Raw genomic sequence first — 20,845 nt, forward strand, 5'->3', positions numbered from 1 at the left:
GGGTGTATGCCATCACACATGGAAAAACATTTCTTTATTGCTAAATGCAAACCTCACTACGACTGTTGTGTCAGCATTTGATCTAAACCAGGGGTTCTCAAACTGGGGGTCGGGACCTCTCAGGTGAACGTAAGGTTATTACATGGGGGGTCACGAGCTGTCAGCCTCCACCTCAAACCCCTGGATGCTTTACATCCAGCATTTATAATGGTGTTAAATATATAAAAAAAGTGTTTTTCATTTATAAGGGGGGTCGCACTCAGAGGCTTGCTATGTGAAAGAGGTCACCAGCACAAAAGTTTGAGAACTAGTGATCTAAACAATCAAAAGACTAGGATGGAGCTGAACATAGACTTTTGTGGCCAGCTCATAAGACATGATCCCACCCTGAAATATCGTGTTGTGATGTTAGACCAAAGCCTTATGTACCACCAGCACCTGAAAAATATTCACATAAAATAAGCATGCATCTAAATCTCATCCAGAAACTGATGGGAATGATCTGGGGAGCTGTGGCAAAAACTGTACAGATCTTTTCACTGGCCCTCGTCTATTGTTCCGCGGACTACTGCTCATCCATGTGAACTCAGCTCCCACGCATCACTTGTCAATTTTCAACACCATCATGTGGATCATTACAAGCACAGTAAAATCACTGCCACAGCCATGGCTTCATATACTGTTGCCCATCTACTTGCCCCAAATTTGTCCGCAACAAGAGAATTGTTGAGGAGCACCATTTTATTTGAGGGAACAGGGATCTTCCAATACATGAAGAGCTAAATAATATACAGATATTCCAACTCAAATCCAGCAAATCTTTTGGACTTGTTTACAAGAGCTTGAATATTGGGGGTTTTCTCCCAAAGATCTATGGTGAGCAAGGCTGAAGGACATCAACGACTCTAACAAACGCCTCATCAAGGACCCAGCCAAAGAACTCACATGGAAGATATGGTCCACTTTGAACTGCATCCGCACATTGCATGGCAGATATGCCTACCTTTTCCATAAAGGGAGATTGAAACACAATTCTATTTTTGACAGTGGAAATGGACTTCAAACATCTCATTAACTGATATCCCATATAATGACATACCAGTGGTATTTCTTCCATCCACTCCACATCACCTGAAGCAATCAACTGGATTGCCAGCCTAGACTAACAATACTGTTTTTAAGCCATATGAAAAAAGTTGATTGAGAAAAATAATGCTAAAATACTCAGATTAAATTGTCCACAAAATCAAAGCGATAATGTAGTGACTTTGCCAAAGTTCTCTTATTCAGCCCCACTGTAACAAAGGGTGAAAATAAACATCACTCTTTATCAGAGGGTAACACCACACTGCACAAAGTTACATATAACATCACTGCCTAATTCTCATGAATACAGTATTTTATTGCTGTACAATGTAGTGTGTGTATATTTATGCACATTTGGGAAAATAAATATTAACTCAGTGGCTTGTAATATTATCCTCTGAAATATTATCTTTTGAATGTTCTATGTAAAACACTTCTTCTGGGAGTTACAAGCATAAAATATGTAACTATAATTTTAAAAGACTATTTGCATAAATTATTATTCATATTTCATCAATTTAAACTGTCTTTCTTTTCATAGGTAAAATGTTAAGTATATGGGTGCAATTGTCTTAGAAATTCATGTTAATCATATTATCACAGTTGCTTAAGCAGCATATTTTATGTTCCCTAGTAATAGACTTAAACCAAAACCCTAGATTTCTCTCTAGATGAGGTCAGTGGGGCTAATTTAACTTTTCCTCCTATCTACAATCTTTGTCATTGTGCTGAAGGATGTGACTATGTGCAGAGGTGGTTCCATTTTTGTTTTGAATGGGGGATTTTGTTTTTATTATAATATACATTTATGAGTTCTGAAAAGTTTGAACCCAAGTTTGAACAAGGGCACCATAATACATGTTTTACTCAAAGAAGTAAAACAGTGACCTTTATTTCCTGGCCTCGATCATCATGACAGGGAAAGTAGTCACTAATTCTAGTGGTTATTCTTACAGACCCATATACGTTTCTTTGTGAAGCAGTATAGTGCTCTTAGATGTGTCCATTAAAATGTTTGGTTCTCCATGAAAGACAACCTGATGTTATTATTCTTACTTTAAACATATGGCTAGATGGATATATTTTGAGTTCTTTCCTAATTTTGAAACACATAAAATTGTGATATCACTAATACACTTTCATTATTATAATCAATAAAAAAAACCCCACTGCTCTAATAAATATTTAGTAGGTAATATAATTCAGCATGCACATTAAAAACATCAAATACTCAATGCAGGTCTTCACTACGGGGGGGGGGTTGATTTAAGATACGCAAATTCAGCTACGCAAATAGCGTAGCTGAATTCGACGTATCGCAGCCGACTTACCCCGGTGTAGGGACGGCGGCAAAATCGACCTCTGCGGCTCCCCATCAACGGCGCTTACTCCCACCTCCGCTAGAGTAAGAGCGTCGATTCGGGGATCGATTGTCGCGTCCCGATGGGACGCGATAAATCAATCCCCGAGAGGTCGATTTCTACCCGCCAATTCAGGTGGGTAGTGTAGACCTAGCCTCAGATGCTGACCATCCTTAATTCCCATTAGTCTCAGGAGGTGGATGTGTGCCATTTTTTGTAGAAGTAAGCCCTGGCTTTGCAAAATTTCCCAAAGGTTTCACTGCTGCCAAAACTGAAAAACATCTCAGAGTAGCCAAACTCTGATGGAAAACTGAATGGGTGTAATGCAAATTAAGCAGTATACACATTTTTATAAGAAGCTTGTGTGCTTCTCCTAGATTGACACGGATTTTTTTATTTTTTTTTTATTTGACTCCTATGCTCATTTGCTACAATCCTGTACTCTTTGTGTTGCTACAGGAGAAGGATACATTTCAAAAGTAACACAGTTTTCTCTTGCATATCCTGGACTGGGACTTGGGAGATGTGAGTGCTATTCCCAGCTCTGCCACTAACCTGTTGGGTGACCTTGGGCAAGTCACTTAATCATCCAGTATCTCAGTTTCCTCATCTGTAAAATGGGAATAATGATTCTAACTTCATTTGCAAAGTGATTTGAGTTCTATGGATGAAAAGCTCTATATAAGAGCTAATTATTTCCCTCTAGATGAGGTCAGTGGGGCTAATTGCACTTCTTCCCCATCAGCAACCTTTGTCATTGTGCTGAAAAATGACCATATGACTGTGGGATCATATACGTGACTACGTGCAGAGTTGGTTCCAATTTTAATGGTTTAGAATGGGATGGAGGGTTGTTTTTACTACATTATAGTCTTATATTTTATAATATTATAGATTATATATGGTTAACTACATCTGCTTATAGACATAGATTAATCAGATATAGGAATGTGAGAGAGAGAACATCCACTCATACTTCTGAGTTGTAAATAGTATGAAAAAATGATCTGTTCCATTGACTTGCCATGTTGTTGAGTCACACATGCTGCTACACAACCTGGGAACAGTAATGTCATCCTTTACTTATTTGTAACTTAACAGCATAAAACATAATTTGCAAGTTACTTGAAAAGTGAATTTCAAGACTCTCAGATGTGGATGTGGATAACAGGTTTGTATGTGTAGTTGTGATCCCTCATCTTAAACCTAAAGAAACACTAATATACTGGGAGCAGAAAATTCTGTGAAGTACCCACACTTTAGCATAAAATGGTACTTTTAGCTTGCAGAAGGAGCTCTGAGTATAGCCAAGTACATACAGAACAGTAAGGCGGCTCTCCGGTGAAAGTCACTGTTGTTGAAAATGCCGTATGCAAGAGATGGAGTCCCTAAAGTAAAATACAACAGAAAGCTGTCAACATGTCACTAGGAAACTGACATTTCCCCCCTTTTTCTTTTTAAGCAACTCCAACACAATGATCCTTAAGGCATTTGAGCTGTCTTTCAGCTGATACACATATTTGAGGTCTATTTCCATTCACATTTAATATTACCATTACAACTTTCCCCCAGAAATTTTAATGTATTTTGATTTTGAGTTTCTTGAACTAAAGGCTGTAATATTATTTTGTGGGCATACAAGGTTTAATCAGTTTAAAGCAGTGACACACTAGAGTTTAGACAGACTGTTTCCTATGAAAAGGAACACACCATCAAACAAATGATCTCAAGCCACTAGTAATATACCGCAGTTCATTTTCCTCTATGTACCCCTTATTGCTCAGAAATATGGATGTTACCACATTGGCATCATTTCCAGTTCTCCTTCACTCTCAACTATACTCATAAAAATAAATTAACAAACCTTAAAAAAATCCATTTCTATGTTAGACTGTGACCTCCGAAAACAGCATGCAGTATGTAGAGGTCAGTAAAATCAGGTTTCTGACTATGTTAGGAAAGCTCCTATCAGCCAGCTGTCTAGTGTGAACAGAGAAGCTAATTTTTTGAGATCATAGGTTTGACTTTCAGATGGTGATTTATCTCGCTTTTTTATTTTAGCCATGCCAGTTCACCTATCCCTAAAGAAGACCAGAAGAAAAGGGATCACATTTATCAAAGCAGAATTTGCCTTAAGTCTCACCATCCTATCTACAGCTCAAAGGAAGGATACAATCTCGTAAAGGGCCACATCATCCCCTGCCATATGAAAAGCAACTGGAGGAGCTGTTTAGAAGGCGGCGTGATCTAAGTGGATAGTATATTGCAGTGGGACTTGGGAGACCTGGATTCTATTTCTGGCTCTGGCACTGGCTTGCTAGGTAACCTTAGGCATGTCACTTCACCTCCCTGTGCCTCAGTTTCCACATCTGAAAAATGGGAATAGTGATACTGATACCTCCTTTGCAAAGTGCTTTAACATCTATGAATAAAAAGTGTTACATAATAACTAAATATCATTATTTTACAGAGATTCCTCCAAAAATATGGGGGGACAGGGTTTGTCACCTACTGAAAAGCAATCCCCCAAAGCAAGCTCTATGGGGGCACTGCATCCCCTCAGCAGTTATGATCTCCAGTAACCATCCCAGTTCCCTATGGAGCTCCAATGGAGCCAGGCACCATCTCTGGTTGCACCTTCACTTGTGTCCATCCAAATCTATTGAGAAAAGGTACTTGATTATGGCAGCAAACATGTCCCAGTGTGAACATTTAACATTTTGAGATGGCTATCAGCTATCCACCCAGTGCTATCAACTTGCAATTTTATCACAAATCTTGCAATTTTTGGTGTTTCTCTTAAAGCCACAGTGCCTGAAGTCATGATATTTCATGAGAATCTCAACTTTCTTAATTAAAAAGCAAGTTTCTAGCCCTCATGGTTTCAGAGAAAAGGTTGAAAAAGTAACCTGAATGTACCTTAAAGTCTCAAAAATAAGATGATAATTAAAAAGAACCAAAAATTTATTTGTTAAATGTTCCAACTTTTAAGCTAATCTTATGATTTTTAATGCTTTCTTAAGGTGTCACCGGAATTTTTGTTGTTTTAATACTTTGGGTTGGCGATGCTGCTTATGCGGCATGTTGTACACCTTGTAAAATCTACAATGGTGCAGGAAGGATTGGTAGCTGTTTTACAAAATCCACAGCAAGATATGTCCACATATTCAATAGTGTATTAGCATCCTGAAGATTCAACCATATGGTTATATTAGGCAAGGTGTTGGCTGGCATGCAGTGGGCATACGGTGACCCAGGCTCACTGATAACTAGCTACCACAATAGAAATACCTGTAAAAAGAGTCAGACATAAATCAAATGGCTTCTTCGAGCCACTGGGCCAAAGTTAGCCCATGTATTAGTGGATAAATCCCCATTAACTTAAATGGAATTATACTTCAAGGCTGAATCTGACCCAGTGTTTAAACATAGAATAAAAAAAAAGATTCTTCAAGTTTCATGGTATGGTCCACTTTCATGTATCTCTTTGAACATCCAAAGAGAGAGAGAGAGACCCACAACTTCTTCCTTCTTGCAGAGTTTCCTACTCCTTGATTGTTCCATCATTCCCAGCTATTCCCACTTGGGTTCCTTGGCTATCACTGGAGTGAGTGCAGACATCTGTTGTCAGTCATCCTGCTCATGTGTTGGATAAAGCCCTATCACCATGAAAGGATGTCTGGGATCTGTATAGCCCACAAATCAGAACTCAGAGTTTAGTTTAAAATATTCCACAGATCTGAATTGTAAATCAAACAGGAAAGAATTTTTGCTTATTCTTAAAGTGTTTAAATTCCATCATTGCTGACCCTTTTCCCAGGAGGGCTGTCAAGCAACATTTCCAAAAACATCCCCAAACTAAGTTCGCAGCAAGTCACAGACTCTGATTATGAAATATAAATGGATTGTCCTTGTTAAATTCTAACATTCTGATTATGAACTAACATGTATGCATCTTTTTACCTCATAATATGTTTGTAAATACATCAAAAACTTCATTAGGAACTTTTGTGGTACAGATACCACACACAAAGTTGGTTTATGCAGATTAGTTTTCCCTTAGAACTAGACATCTGAAAGCCATATGTGAATCTAACGTTCTCTGAAAATGTGTTTAAACTATAATCATAAAAATGTAGGGCTGAAAGTGACCCAGAGAAGTCACCAAGTTCTGCAGCCTGCACTGAGTTAGGGCCAAGTAAACCTAAACCATTCCTGACAGGGGTTTTCCAACCTGTTCTTAAAAATCTCCAATGATGGGGATTCCACAACCTCCCTTGGAAGCCTATTCCAGAACTCAACTACCTTTATAGTTAGAAAGCTTTTCCTAGTATCTAATCTAAATCTCCCTGGCAGCAGATTAAGCCCATTACTTCTTGTCCTACATTGTGATAAAAGCCTTGCAGCATAGTGACGGCTATTCCAGATCAGCTGGTTTGGGCTCATAAGGTTATAAAATTGCAATGTAGATGTGGTGGAAGTGGTCTCAGAGTGCTGGCTCCAGAGGGAGCCCAAACATCTGCAATTTTATAGTTTCACAGCCCAAGCCCTCCGAGTCCAAGTTAACTCACCCAGGCGCTGAAACTCAGAGCCATGGGTTTTTTTTAGATCACAGTGTAGATGTATTCATGGAGAACAGTTGATCACCATCTTGTATGAAAGCCCTTAATATATGTGAAGGCTGTTATCAAGTCCCCCACGGTGTTCTTTTCTCAAGAATAAACATGGCTAGCTTTTTCAACCTTTCTTCTGAGGTAAGGTTTTCTAAACTTCTTATCATTTTTGTTGCTTTCCTCACTTTCCTAAAGTGCGGTGCCCAGAATTGGAAACGGTACTCAAGCTGAGGCCTCACTAGTGCCAAACAGAGTAGGACAATTATCTCCTGTGTCTTACATTAATACTTCTGTTAATAAACCCTAAAATAATATTAGCCTTTTTCACAACTGTATCACATTCTTGACTCATATTCAATTTCTGATCCACTAAAACCCCCAAATCCTTTTCAGCAGTACTAGCAACTAGTCACTTATTCCCCATTTTGTGGTTGTGCATTTGATTTTTCCTTCCTAAGTGAAGTACTTTGCACTTATCTTTATTGAATTTCATCTTGTTGAATTCAGACCAATTCTCCACTTTGGTGTCCTTTGCAGATTTTATAAGCATACCCTCCACTCCATTATCCAGGTCATTAATGAAAATATTGAATGGTACCAGACCCAAGACTGACCCCTTTGGACCCCACTACATATGCCCTCCCAGTTTGACAATGAATCATTGATAACTGCTTTTTTTACTACATTCTTGCAACCTGTTGTGCACCCCACCCACTTTATAGTAATTTAATCTAGACTGCATGTCCATAATTGCTTATAAGAATGTTCACATGAGATTGAATGAAAAGTCTTACTAAAATCAAGATATGTCACATCTACTGCTTTCCCCCTGTCCATTAGGCCAGTAATCCTGTCAAAAAGGGAAATTCAGTTGCACTGGCACAATTTGTTCTTGACAAATCCATGCTGGCTATTACTTATAATCCTACTATCCTCTAGGTTTGATTGTTTAATAATTTGTTCCAGTATCTTTCCAGGTATCAAAGTTAAGCTGACAGGTCTATAATTCCCAAGGTCCTCTTTATCATAGAATCAAAGGACTGGCAGGGACCTCAAGAGGTCATCTAGTCCAGTCCCCTGCACTCATGGCAGGACGAAGTATTATCTAGACCATCCCTGACAGGTGTTTGTCTAACCTGATCTTAAAAATCTCCAATGATGGAGATTCCACAACATCTCTAGGCAATTTATTCCAGTGCTTAACCACCCTGACAGTTAGGAAGTTTTTCCTGATGTCCAACCTAAATCTCCCTTGCTGCAATTTAAGCCCATTGCTTCTTATCCTAGCCTCAGAGGTTAAAAAAACAAACAAACAATTTTTTCTCCCTCCTCCTTGTAACAACCTTTTATGTACTTGAAAACTGTTATCATGTACACTCTCAGTCTTCTCTTTTCCAGACTAAACAAACCCAATTTTTTCATTCTTCCATCATAGGTCATCATTTTCTAGACCTTTAATCATTTTTATTGCTCTTCTCTAGATTTTCTCCAATTTGTCCACATCTGTCCTGAAATGTGGTGCCCAGAATTGGAACAGTACTCCAGTTGAGGCCTAATAAGCACCTTTTAAAGACTGGTGCCTTCTCCAGTCCTCTGGGACCTCACCCATCCTCCATGAGTTCTCAAAAATAATTGCTAATGATTCTGAGATTGCCTCAGCTAGTTCCGTCAGTAACTAGGATAAATTTCATCAGGTCCTGATGACTTGAATACATCTAACTTATCTAAACATTCTTCATTCTGTTCTTTCCCTGTTCTGACTTGTATTCCTTCCCCCACATTATTCATATTCATTCTGGTGAGTATTTGGCCACCATTAACCTTTTTAGTGAAGACTGAAGCAAAACAGACAATTAAAAAACTGAGCTCTATTGATTTAATTAATTATTAGCTCTCTGTTACTGCTAAGTAGAGGGCCTATGCTTTCCTTCATCTTCCTCTTGCTCCCAATGTAATTAAAGAACCTCTTCTTATTCCCTTTTATGTCCCTTGCTAGATGAAACTCATTTTGGGCCTTTGCCTTTCTGATTTTGTCTCTACATGCTTGTGCTGTTCTCTTGTACTCCTCCTTTGTCCATATTTCCATTTTTGTAGGATTCTCCTTTTTGATTTTCAGGTCATTAAAGAGTTCCTGATGGAGCCATATTTGACTCTTGCTATTCTTACTATCTTTCCTTCACAAAGGGATAGTTTGCATTTGTGCCTTGTGAAGCTGCTAGCTCTCCTGAACTCTTTTTTTCCTTTAGATCAGTGGTTCCCAAACTGTGGCCCCTAGAAGCTCAGAGGCAGCAGGTATCACAGAGTAGGGGCTACAGTCAGCCAGTGAGACAACTGTTGGAGGAGAAATGAACCAGGTCTCCATGGGGAAAAGGAAGGCCCAGATATGGCCCAGGAACTCAAATCTCCACTATCCCTATACAGAGCTCAGGCACAGTGGAGTAGGGAGGCTGGGGCTTACGAGGGGGGCTGGGTGGGGGGCGGAAGGGCACTTGCGGTCTGCTCTGCCTGGCTCCAGTGCAAATTAAAGTGAACTATGTACACTTGGGAATCTGGCCCGAAATGTGTTTTTTATTCCCTCTGGCATTGACCCCAGCCCAATCCCAGTGCTCGGGCAATGGTACTGTATTGATTGTTTTGGTCATCTGATTTCAATAAAGAGGGTTTTTCCTACCTACAGGTGTGGCCTTTATGGCCTAGCTGTGGCGAGTGAGCTCTCTACTGACATTATATCTGCCCTCCGCTCAGACGGCACTCAAATTGTAAAAGGCTAAATTTTGCTCTGTTCATTTTTCTTCCTAAATAAGGGCACAAAATAGCTGCTTTTGCAACTTTAATGTGTGCCTGTATTCCAGTGGTTTTGGCTCCTATCCCCAGATTCTCTCACAGATTATTTGTGTATTGGGACCATTGCTGGGCCAGATGACGTACATAATGAGACATGTAGATGACTCTCTTGACCCTCCATAGCTCTAGGCATGAACGAACTGCAGAGTGGAAATGCCATAGGTTTGAAGGAACTCAGAACTGGGACAAAAAATCCCACACTACACTTGTAATTAGATAATGATTGTAAAACACTGATAGTGTAATGTGCAATAGATATTAAGTATTAATTATTATGTGCAATATTATGGAGATGTTGCCCCAAACATTTTTTGTGGTTCCTCTCTGAACTCATCCCAATTGTGGGGATAGCTTTCTGGAAGCTGTGATGAGTTTTTCTACCTGTTTAACCTTTCTCTATTAGAGAGTGTAATTTGGCTTGTGATTGTTTTCACGACAATAATTAACATGAAGCAATATTTCTTTCATTAGGTATATTGCTAACTGTTAATTGGTGAAAAACAGAAAACCTCTATGCAAGACTATGTGCATTCCTGGTGGACAATTAAAACTGATCCTTTGTCTTGGAAAAGGGTTGCCCCACACTCATTTAGGAGGAGGTAACAATCAGTCCATAAGAAAGGTGTAACTTTCATTTCCCAACAAACTTCCAGTTCCATCCCAAACAAAAGACCCAGAGAATGGACAACCTTGTTTATTTAGAATTCTTAATAGTAGGTTATCCAGGCTAGATTTGTAGTGGTCCAGATGTGAGGGGAAAAACAACAAAATGATAAGGTCATTTTCTGGGTCTTTCTGCCACTGGATAAATGGGTCTGAATCACCATTGGCTTGCACCTTGCAGAGTTATTTAAACCTTTACATAGTGAGTGTAATATTCTATCAAATTGTTCCCAATGTTATTTTATCTTTTATTTACCCAGAACATGAAAGTTACATAAAGTACTTTATGATGCAGCCAACAGGAGTCTATGTGATGCATGATATGCACCTACGCTTCACACAAAGACAGATGACCTGATAGGATTTCTCTAAAGACACTTGCAATGACGCGCCTCATATATGTGATGCAAATCACTCCTGACATTTCCTTCCCCAAACTAGAGTGTCTGACTTTGAAACCTCACCATTTTATCAGCACAGGAAAAGCAATGTTGATGTAGCACAAGACAGCTGTGCCACTTCCTTCTATGCTGAGAGCAGCATCTCTTTTCTAAAAAGGCTGCTAGCCCATAGAACAAAACTGTACTGTTTAGAATAAGATCAACTTTTAAACAAAGACTACAATATTTAGTAAAATTACATCTCATTTAAAAAAAGTTTAAAAACATGATGATGTCAGCAGGCTGTTTTAAATTGAACCAACTATTGTACTTAATTTCAGGCATTTTCCCTGGGGTTTGGACTCAGACTAGCTGAGGTTTGTTTACATCTTATATATTCTGGATAGCGTTCAGACATTAAAGGTTTCAAAGTTCAGGATTAGTAGTTTACTAATTTTAAGACTGAGTGGTCCCTTGGGGAATTTAGCCACCAGGAGTCTCCTTGCCCCTGAATCTAACTGCTGCTTCCCTCCTTGATGAATGATTTTTATTCCTTGGAAATGAAGCTCAAACATGTAATATTCCACTCTGACAGCTTCTCTCTGCATACTTTGATATATGATTATTAGCTAACTAGGGCTAAATCCTCATTATTGTTTACATAGTGCCCTAAGGGTCCCAGAGTCTTTGTTGACATATGTCAGCATGGGAGTCTAAACTAGTGTAACTTATGCTTTCTTCCACCACAATGTATGTGTTTATATTAGGCTAGATCTACACTATGGGGGGTGGGGTGGGGATCGATTTAAGATACACAAATTCAGCTACGCGAATAGCGTAGCTGAATTTGACGTATCCGAGCCGACTTATCCCACTGTGAGGATGGTGGCAAATCAACCGCTGTGGCTCCCCCGTCGATGGCGCTTACTCCTACTTGCGCTGGTGGAGTACAAGCGTCGATTCGGGGATCGATTGTCGCGTCCCGACAAGACGCAATAATTCGACCCCTGAGAGATTGATTTCTACCCACCGATCCAGGCGGGTAGTGAAGACAAGCCCTTAGACTGACTGACCTACTTAGACTCAGCCCCACTCACCATCATGTAATTTACACATCCTCTTGCACATCACCTCTACACCTTGCACAGTGAGTCTAAGGAAGTCAGAGTTGGTGTAAGTCACATGATAGGGAAGGGCTAAGAATGTGTGGATTAAAGTTTCCCTTCCCTATATTAACCTACACCAATGTAGATTCCTTTACTCTCATTCATGGATGTAAGTAGGTCTCAGGAGACTGTGTGTGTGTAATGGAGTCTAAACTATCACTTTACATAAGCACTTCTGAATTTAACCCAAGATTCCTGTCCCAAAGCAACTTCAGTCAGACTACTCGCAATAAAGTGTCTGATCCTTTGAAGTCAAAGGGAGTAGTCTTTTCATTACTTCAGTTGGCACCGGATCATGCTCAGAGTGAGCAGGCTTTGGCCTGTAGTCCCTAATGGAAGAAATTCCCCTGTGTGGAGAAAGTGTGTGCACCATTTACATCTTCAAAATATAGCTTAAGAGAGGCTTAAGTGTTGCATAGGCTTTGTGCAGGTTCTCTGCAAATGATTGAATTTAACCCTACTGTGTTTGAAGTGCAAAGAGTAGGACTCTAACATTTTAGGGCTGCAGAAGTTCCAGCTGATTTGGAAAAAAAAACCCAGCAAATACAGTCCCAGTATTAAGCCTTGTCTACACTACAGCGTTTTCTTGGGAAAAGGCTGCTTTTTGTGGCAAAATAGTGGAGGTGTACAAACTGCAACACCACTTTTGGTGACAAAAGTCTTTGGTTTTGGTGACAAAATAAAACCACCTTGATGCGAGATATAGGATTTTTTTTTTTTTTTTTTTTGGTGGTAAAATGCCAGTGTAAACACCTTGCTTGGTTTTGTCACTGTAAATGGGCCTCCAGAAGGTATCCAACAATGCCCATCCTGACCGCTCTGGTCCGCATTTCGAACTCCGCTGCCCTGCAGCCAGGTTAACATCCATCCACCCCTTCCCCTTTAAAACCCCCGTCAATTTTTGAAATTCCACTTCCACTTTGTGTTTGCTCAGTGTGGAGAGCTCACGTTGCATCTTCCCAGCTTACCATGGCAGCTGCATGTGCAAATGGTCTTCCGCTTGGACCAGTGCAGAACTGTTGGATTTGCTCAGTATTTGGGGAGAGGAGGCTGTCCAGTCCCAGCTTCGCTCCAGCCATAGGAATTTCAATATCTACAGGCAGAGTTTTTGTGGCTTGTGTGAAAAGGGATACAATCGGGACCTGGTGCAATGCAGAGCAAAAATAAAGGAGCAGAGATAGGCGTACCAGAAGGCAAAGGAGGCAAACCATCGTTCTGGTGTTGCACCGAAGGTCTGCCGGTTCTATAAAGAATTGCACACTAACTTTGGCGGCGGCTCTACCTCCACCACCAACAGCCCCATGGACACTTTGGCAGCACTGGAGCCAGCAGAAAGTGGACCTAACCCAGAGGATAAAGTCGTGGATCAGGCAATGGAGTTAGAGGATGACATGGAGCCCATAGTCAGTACATACTAAAATTTCATACAATGACTTGTTTGTACTGCTCCATACACTGAAATGTAAGTACAATATTTATATTCCAAACAATTTATTTTATAATTATATGGTAAAATGAGAAAGTAAGAAACGTATCAGTAATTGTGAGCTGTGACACTTTTGTAGTTTTGTAGTATGTCTGATTTTGTAAGCAAGTAGTTTTTAAGTTAAGTGAAAGTTGGGGGGTACACAAGACAAATTAGACTCCTGAAAGGGGTACAGTCATCTGGACAGGTTGAGAGCCACTGGTCTAGCCAGTCCTGGCACTCCCACTCTGGTGAGCAAGAAACAGGAGAGGAGAACTCTGATAAGAGGTTTTTTTTTTTTTTTTTTTTTTAAGGTAGATGGTGCTCGGTTACATGACGTCCAACTTTCATTTGCTTTGGGTACTGTGGAAGTGGGTGAAGGTACAAGGCTAGCTGTGTTTCTGTGTGCTGCACATTTCCCTGTGCAGCTAAGCAGTACAGCAGAACAGTGTGTTGATGCACACTGAGATTTCATGGGAATCCTCCAGAGAGATCTCTAGGAAACTTTCTTGGAGGTACTTGGCAATACTCTGCCAGAGGTTCCTTGGCAGAGCTGCTTTGTTCCTTTCCCCATTTAATGAAACTTTCCTGTGCCACTCTGTAATCGCTTGTGCAGGGACGGGCAAGCAGCACAGGGATCGGGTTGGAAGCCACAGGCGTGCATCGGATGCAGCCTTGCTTCCTTGGTTATGCTCAGCAGATGCTTCCATGACCCCCGCCTGTGAAAAGGGTTGGAGAATTTACAATATTGTCCCTAGTTGCCTGAACCATGACCCTTTCAAAAGCACCATCGCTATTTACACCAGATAGAACACCCTCCTTTCCCACTTCCCTGGGCTAAACTCACCAGGCCTGGGGTGTTTGCCAAGATGTGTGCTTGCCAAGGGACAGTGAGAAAGTGCTTGGTATGTTACAAGAGGTGTGCTAAGCTGTAATAATTCACTTTTGTGCATGAACTAACAATCATGCTTCTGTGTATTATTTCTTGTGCTTCTGCAGATGTGGCCTTCAGGGAAATCCCTACACATTGGCTGAGTGCCTCCGCCAGATAAGAAAGTGGCCAAGATGGAGCAAGGAGGACATGTTCTGGGAGACCATGCAATACTCTGAGGCAGAAAAAAAGGGAATGCAGGAAGTGGAGAGAAATTGAAAGGCAGGACAGAAAAGAAAATCAGGACTTCATTAAGGATGCCACTGAGAGGATGAAAAAAGGAATGGAGGAGCAAACAGATGTGCTTAAGTCCCTCATAACACTGCAGTCAGAACAGATGTGTGCCCACCCTTCCCTGCATTACATTCAGAACTGTTTTCCATGCCCCCACCCCATTCCCAAGCGCCACTCATGCATTCCCTTATGCTTTCCAGAACTTCTCGGTTTCCCATTCACTCCATCCCCTTGGACAGCTTTCAAAATGATAGCTGGACCTATGCATAGCTCTGACGGTCTGCCCTTCCCTGATTCCTACTTTTCCCATGAAGCGTTTGTGTGTGTGTGTTTGTTTAATAAAAACAAAAAATCTGAAAGATAACTGATCTTTATTTGTGTCCTACAAATTGTGATAGCAGGTGACAGCAAGACATACACAAGCAGTTTAATCATGTGCTTACTGAAATCCTAGACCATGAATCCTCACAAGTGCACCCTAACAAAACCCGATTTAATGAAGCATTGCAGTTTGCAGCATAGAAAAATACGTTATTGGTTCTCATTCTGAAAGTGTTGCCTCAAAGCTTCCCTGATTCAAACTGCCCCCCGTTGTGCCTCTCTAATAGCCCTGGTATCAGGCTTCTCAAAATCAGCTTCCAGGTGGTGTGCCTCATCAGTCTGTCCCTGAGCATACTTTTTACATTTAGCTTCACAAATATTATTCAACATACAACAGGAGGCAATGACCATGGGAATATTATTCTTATTGAAGTCTAACCTGCCATAAAGGCATCAGTGCCTTTAATCTGCCAAATGCACATTCCACAGTCATCCTATACCTACTCAGCCTATTGTTGAAGTGTTCCTTACTGCTATCCAGGTTTCTGTGCAAGGCTTCATGAGCCATGAGAGTAAGGGGTAGGTTGAGTTTCCCAGGATCACTATGTGCATTTCAACATCCCCCACTAGAATATTTTGGTCTGGAAAGAAAGGCCTCGCCTGTAGCTTTCTATACAGGCCCATACTCCTAAAAATACATGCCTCATGCACCTTCCCAGACCATCCAGCGTTTATGTCAGTGAAATACTCAGGGTGATCCACAAGCAATACCATGCAACGTGGTGCTGTGTCAAAATTCGGATATGCATGCCATCTATCACCCCTTCTCCATTAGGGAATTCCATTTCTGCAAAACCATCCACTATTTCACACACATTGCTAAGAGTCATGGTCCTTCGCAGCAGGATGTGATTAATGGCCCTGCACACTTACGTTAACGCAGCCCCAACAGTCGATTTCCTGACTCCAAACTGATTTGCAGTCGACTGGTAGCAGTCTGGAGTCTCCAGCTTCCACATTGCCATCACCACACGCTTCTCCATGGAGAGGGCAGCTCTCATTTTGGTATCCTTGAGCAGCAGTACTGGAACGAGCTCCTCACATAGTTCCAGGAAGGTGGCTTTCCACATCTGAAAGTTCTGCAGCCACTGCTTGCCATCCCAGACCTGCATAATGATGCAATCCCACCACTCAGTGATAGTTTCCGAGCCCAAAAGCAACAGTTCACTATGTGCAGCTGCTCCATGAATGCCAAAAGTAATCATATGTTGCTCCTATCCATGTCATACAGCAGGTCAGGCAAGTCTGAATCCTGTTCAGTTAGGAACTTTATGAACAACTGCACTGCCATCTGGGATGTGTTAATGACATTTAACAGAGCAGCACAGAGCAGTGGAGGATCCATCCTTTCACACAGAGATGGCAGTAACACAGCACAGAAGGGCCGTTGAAAAATGCTGCAAACTGCAACTGGAAGCCCATGGAATGTTGGGACAGAAAACAATGCATCATAGGATGTTGAGCCCACACCCATGATGCTCTGCAATCCATAGCGGTTTAAGGTGGTGAGTTGGACTGTGTGATAACTACCCACAGTGCACTGCTCTCACTGTCGATGCTAGAGCACCAAATGTGGATGCACTCTGCTGACCGAGGGAGCGTAGTGTGAACATGCAATATCGATATTATTATAGTGCTTTTTGGTCATCGACATAACTTTTGTTGACAAAACTCTATAGTGTAGACAAGACCCAAGTATCTGCAACGTTGGGGCTTTAGTTTGTACAGAGAAAGCAGAGATTTAGTTTGTACAGAGAAAGCCATTATGAAATCAAATGATAAATATTTGAAGTTGCTAGAGAAAAGCAAAGGAATCATAGGTGTTCATAAGTTAAGCATATGCTGAAGCATTTTGATAATTGGGGACTGTGGTTACAACAACAAACTCCACCAAGTCAAAAAATAAAAGAATTTAAAAATTTATCTATTAACTGCCTTTGTTAGATTAATAATTGAACTACTAGAGGAAAGATGGACAAAGTAGGGTGAACAGATAATTAAAACATGATATAAGAACATGTCCACTTACTGTAACTTTCACTGCCTCGACTCTGCTGTACTCTCTTATCTTGTACATGTGGTGCTGTCTCTCTAATTCTTTCTTTGATTGCTAACTTTTCTGGGAAGGGACTGTGTCTTCCTGAGGTGCTAATAGCATTAAGTACATTATGGGCACTGCCATAATAGAAATAGTAATAATGTATGACAATAACTTGATCTGTCATCAGCATTAAACAAAAAATAGCAACTAAAAATAGTTTTAAAAAAATCTACAATTAATTTTTTTTAACGGTTTTAAAATAAACAGGATAGACTCAAATGATGAATCTTGGTCTACATCTCTTCTACACATCTCTGGACATGCTTCTGCGGCAGGTTCTACAAAATACACAATTAACTTTGACATTCTTGAACTTAATAGATGGACAGGGGACAAAAATAAATTGTACTATTGCTGTCCTAAGTGAACCATAGTTTAGATAGGGAGGGAAATAATGTATGGTGGATGTTATCTGTGACAACAGTGGGACAAAGAACCAGGGCTGGCAGATCAAAGGAGCCCGTACCATTTTTCTCTTCTGCTTGAGACTGGGAGATCAAAGGAATCAATGCTAGCAGTGCATGATTTCTGTGAGTGGAGAAGAGGATAGTATCTTAGCATCGAGTACTACTCTGAGGGGGACATCACACAGTGCTAGGTTGTGTTACATTAATTTGATCAGACACCAATAGATCTGCTTTCCTCAGATTATGACAGGTTTTCGTAACAGAAGTTTGTTAAACTAAAAAGAAGTTTTTAATGAAACACACTGTTCAGAGGAATTAGAAAATATTAATGAGCTGATTCTGCAGCCTTTACACAGAGTAGCATTTACTCACATGAGTAAATCAATACCGTTTATAGTTAATAGGACTGTTTGCATGAATAAAGGCTAGTCAATATAAAAGTTGCAGAATTGGGTCCTATGACTTGCTACTTCCTGTTTTAATTTACATTGTAAATACAGCTGCTCTAAAAGGCATGGAAGAATGGGGATGAACATAATATTGTGTCATGGATTGTAATGGAAATGGCAGGATATTTTCATCTCTTCTAACTCTATGTTCCAACAAATTTTATGGCTATCACAAACTAGGAAGTTGGTAGTTCATAGGCAGGACATTTTTTCGGCTTTGAATAAAACTGATCTGGGGTATTGTGCACGACATGCCTATTACAATACAAAATACTTATTTTAAAATTAATATAACATAATGCATGGTAAATATATGAAAATGTTCAGATATTTTACATCACACCACATTATTAAATACAGTGAAAACAGGTCAATTTTATAATATGTGTACATATATTTTGTTTATTGTTGGGCATTTAGAAGTAGGAGAACAATTCAGATATTAAACTGATAAGAACAGATATAACTTAGAGAATTTTTTTCACTTCAAGGTCCCAGAAGCAAAGACAAGGTTTTCATCTCGAGACCAAAAGACAACCTCACCTGAATCCATAGTCAGTGTTGCTGACTTTCATGAGATTTTGTGATTTTCTTAAGCCCCAGGTTCCTGGATGCCATGATTAAGTAAGAATCTCAGTTTTCATTTCAGACAAATAAAGTACATTTCTAGCCATTTTCATTGCAGAGAAATGCTTGAAAACATGAGCCCAAGTGAACCCTAAAAGCTCAAAAATTAAAGCCAAATTAAAAACAACCAAACCATTTTAGAAAATAAAATCTCATGATTTGTGGCTTTCTAAAATTTCATGATGGGAACTGGGGAGAGAGTTGATTTACGATTACTGAATGCTTTGGTTTGGTAATACCGCATTATTCTAGGACCACTTTGGAACCACTTTTTGGGGGGGAGGGTACTGAAAAGTTAAACTGGATTGGTCTTCTGGGATCCCCTAGATTAGTGGGACCCTTTGTATGTTAAAGTTAATTTCAGCTTTCATTTAATTTTTTTTTTTACTTTTTATTGAGAGGATAGCTTCAAAATTTGAACTGTGTTCTAGAGCTCTCTTGAGAAAAAGTCCTATACAATTTAAAAGAAAGTGTTAACAATTCCATAGGTATATTTGAACTGGCTTATAAAATTTAATAGAAAATTATATCCCTTCTATGGAATTCTATAGCACTGCTCAAAACCCTTATAGAAAGGGTTTCATCCTCTATTCAGTTGTAGAGGGTTATAGCATAATTTACATACGCCCAATCAAACTGTTTGGAGGGAGTGGGGGCAGACAAATAAAATTTTTTGATGCTGGCAATTATCCATGAAAAAAATCATTTTTTTAAAGCTATTTTTTAACACAAAACATCTAGTTTGTAAACTTTCCATCAGCTGTACTTCAGAGTTCCAGGTACTTAGCATCTCTCAGGATCAGGCTCTAAATTTAGTTTTGATCATTTAGTTAAAATATACTATTATTATAAAAATCATCTGGTTTTAGGTTTAATTTCAGTTTATCTTTTTATTTATTTATTTATTTATTTTTAGCCTGACAGGATGCTGTTTCATTGTAGCTTACCAGGAGAACTCCAGGAAATTGAACATACAGTGAAGACTTTTATAGCTGAGTGTGTCACAGAATGTGAATAATGTAGCATAACTCAAATGCAGTCCATGTCATTCCTGCCTGCCAGCCCTATAGGGGACTTCATGTCCTTCAGGGTGAGTTCCATTAAGTTCCTGGGCAGGGGAGTGGGAATATTAAAAGTCCATCTGTAGGAGTGTCTAAGTGACACTGACAAATCTTTCTACTATCATCTAAAGGAAGAATCTTTTGAGGAGTATGGAGGGAATATAATATTCTTCTATTGTACATATTATGAACTTTGGTAAGTCTGTTATTTTATCACCATTCTCTGTGTATTACTTTCCTATTTGATACCTAAATATTTAGACATCATTTGGATTTGAATAAAGTGATAAATAAACTAATGAATTATCCAAAGTGTTTAAAAATTCAATGAATTGGAAATGTAGTTGAGACATTTTCTTAACTTCTGGAATATAATACTAATTGCACTGTGCTGTTACAGTGTATATCATTATTTCTAATTGCTCCCCAGAGTGATAATCGTTTCTGGTTACTGCAGACTGATGCTACGTTGCATGAACAGTCCAATTGCCATGTTATGTCACACATAGGTAAGCTGTGTCACCTTAGTATTCACTTTGTCACTTTAGTATTCTATGTGATTTATCACCTACAGTATCTGTACATTAAACCTATCTCTTACTGTGATCTAACTTGCCCCTCTGATTAACCATTTGTAAACTGATCAATACAAACATGCCGGGCAGTCATGTTCACTGCATGTGATGTTTAACTATACTGGAAACTGTTTGTCAGAAAATCCACTTTTTTCTGTGTGCTGTGACTGGCCTGGAGATACAGAATGGAGCACACACTAGCATTCAATTCATCATCTTAAATTGCAAAAGGCTTCCAAGCATCTTCTCTCTCATTTAACTGGGGTGCATTAACCCAAATCAGAGCAGCCAAGCTGAAACAGAAGAAAACAAGGATTCTCTCTCTCGCAAGAGTAATGACATCAGCATTGCTTGGAGAGCAAGTGAACAAAAATGTGTCAAAGTACTTTCAGTCAATAACAAGAAAATGAACTTTTTGATATTTTTATAAGCATTTCATAATCTTTGGGATAGAGATTGTATTTTCCACTCACTGAGGGAAAACCCCCCTTTGACTGGCTA

Source organism: Malaclemys terrapin, chromosome 3 (assembly GCF_027887155.1).
Source record: "Malaclemys terrapin pileata isolate rMalTer1 chromosome 3, rMalTer1.hap1, whole genome shotgun sequence".
In the NCBI taxonomy this organism is placed as follows: Eukaryota; Metazoa; Chordata; order Testudines; family Emydidae; genus Malaclemys; species Malaclemys terrapin.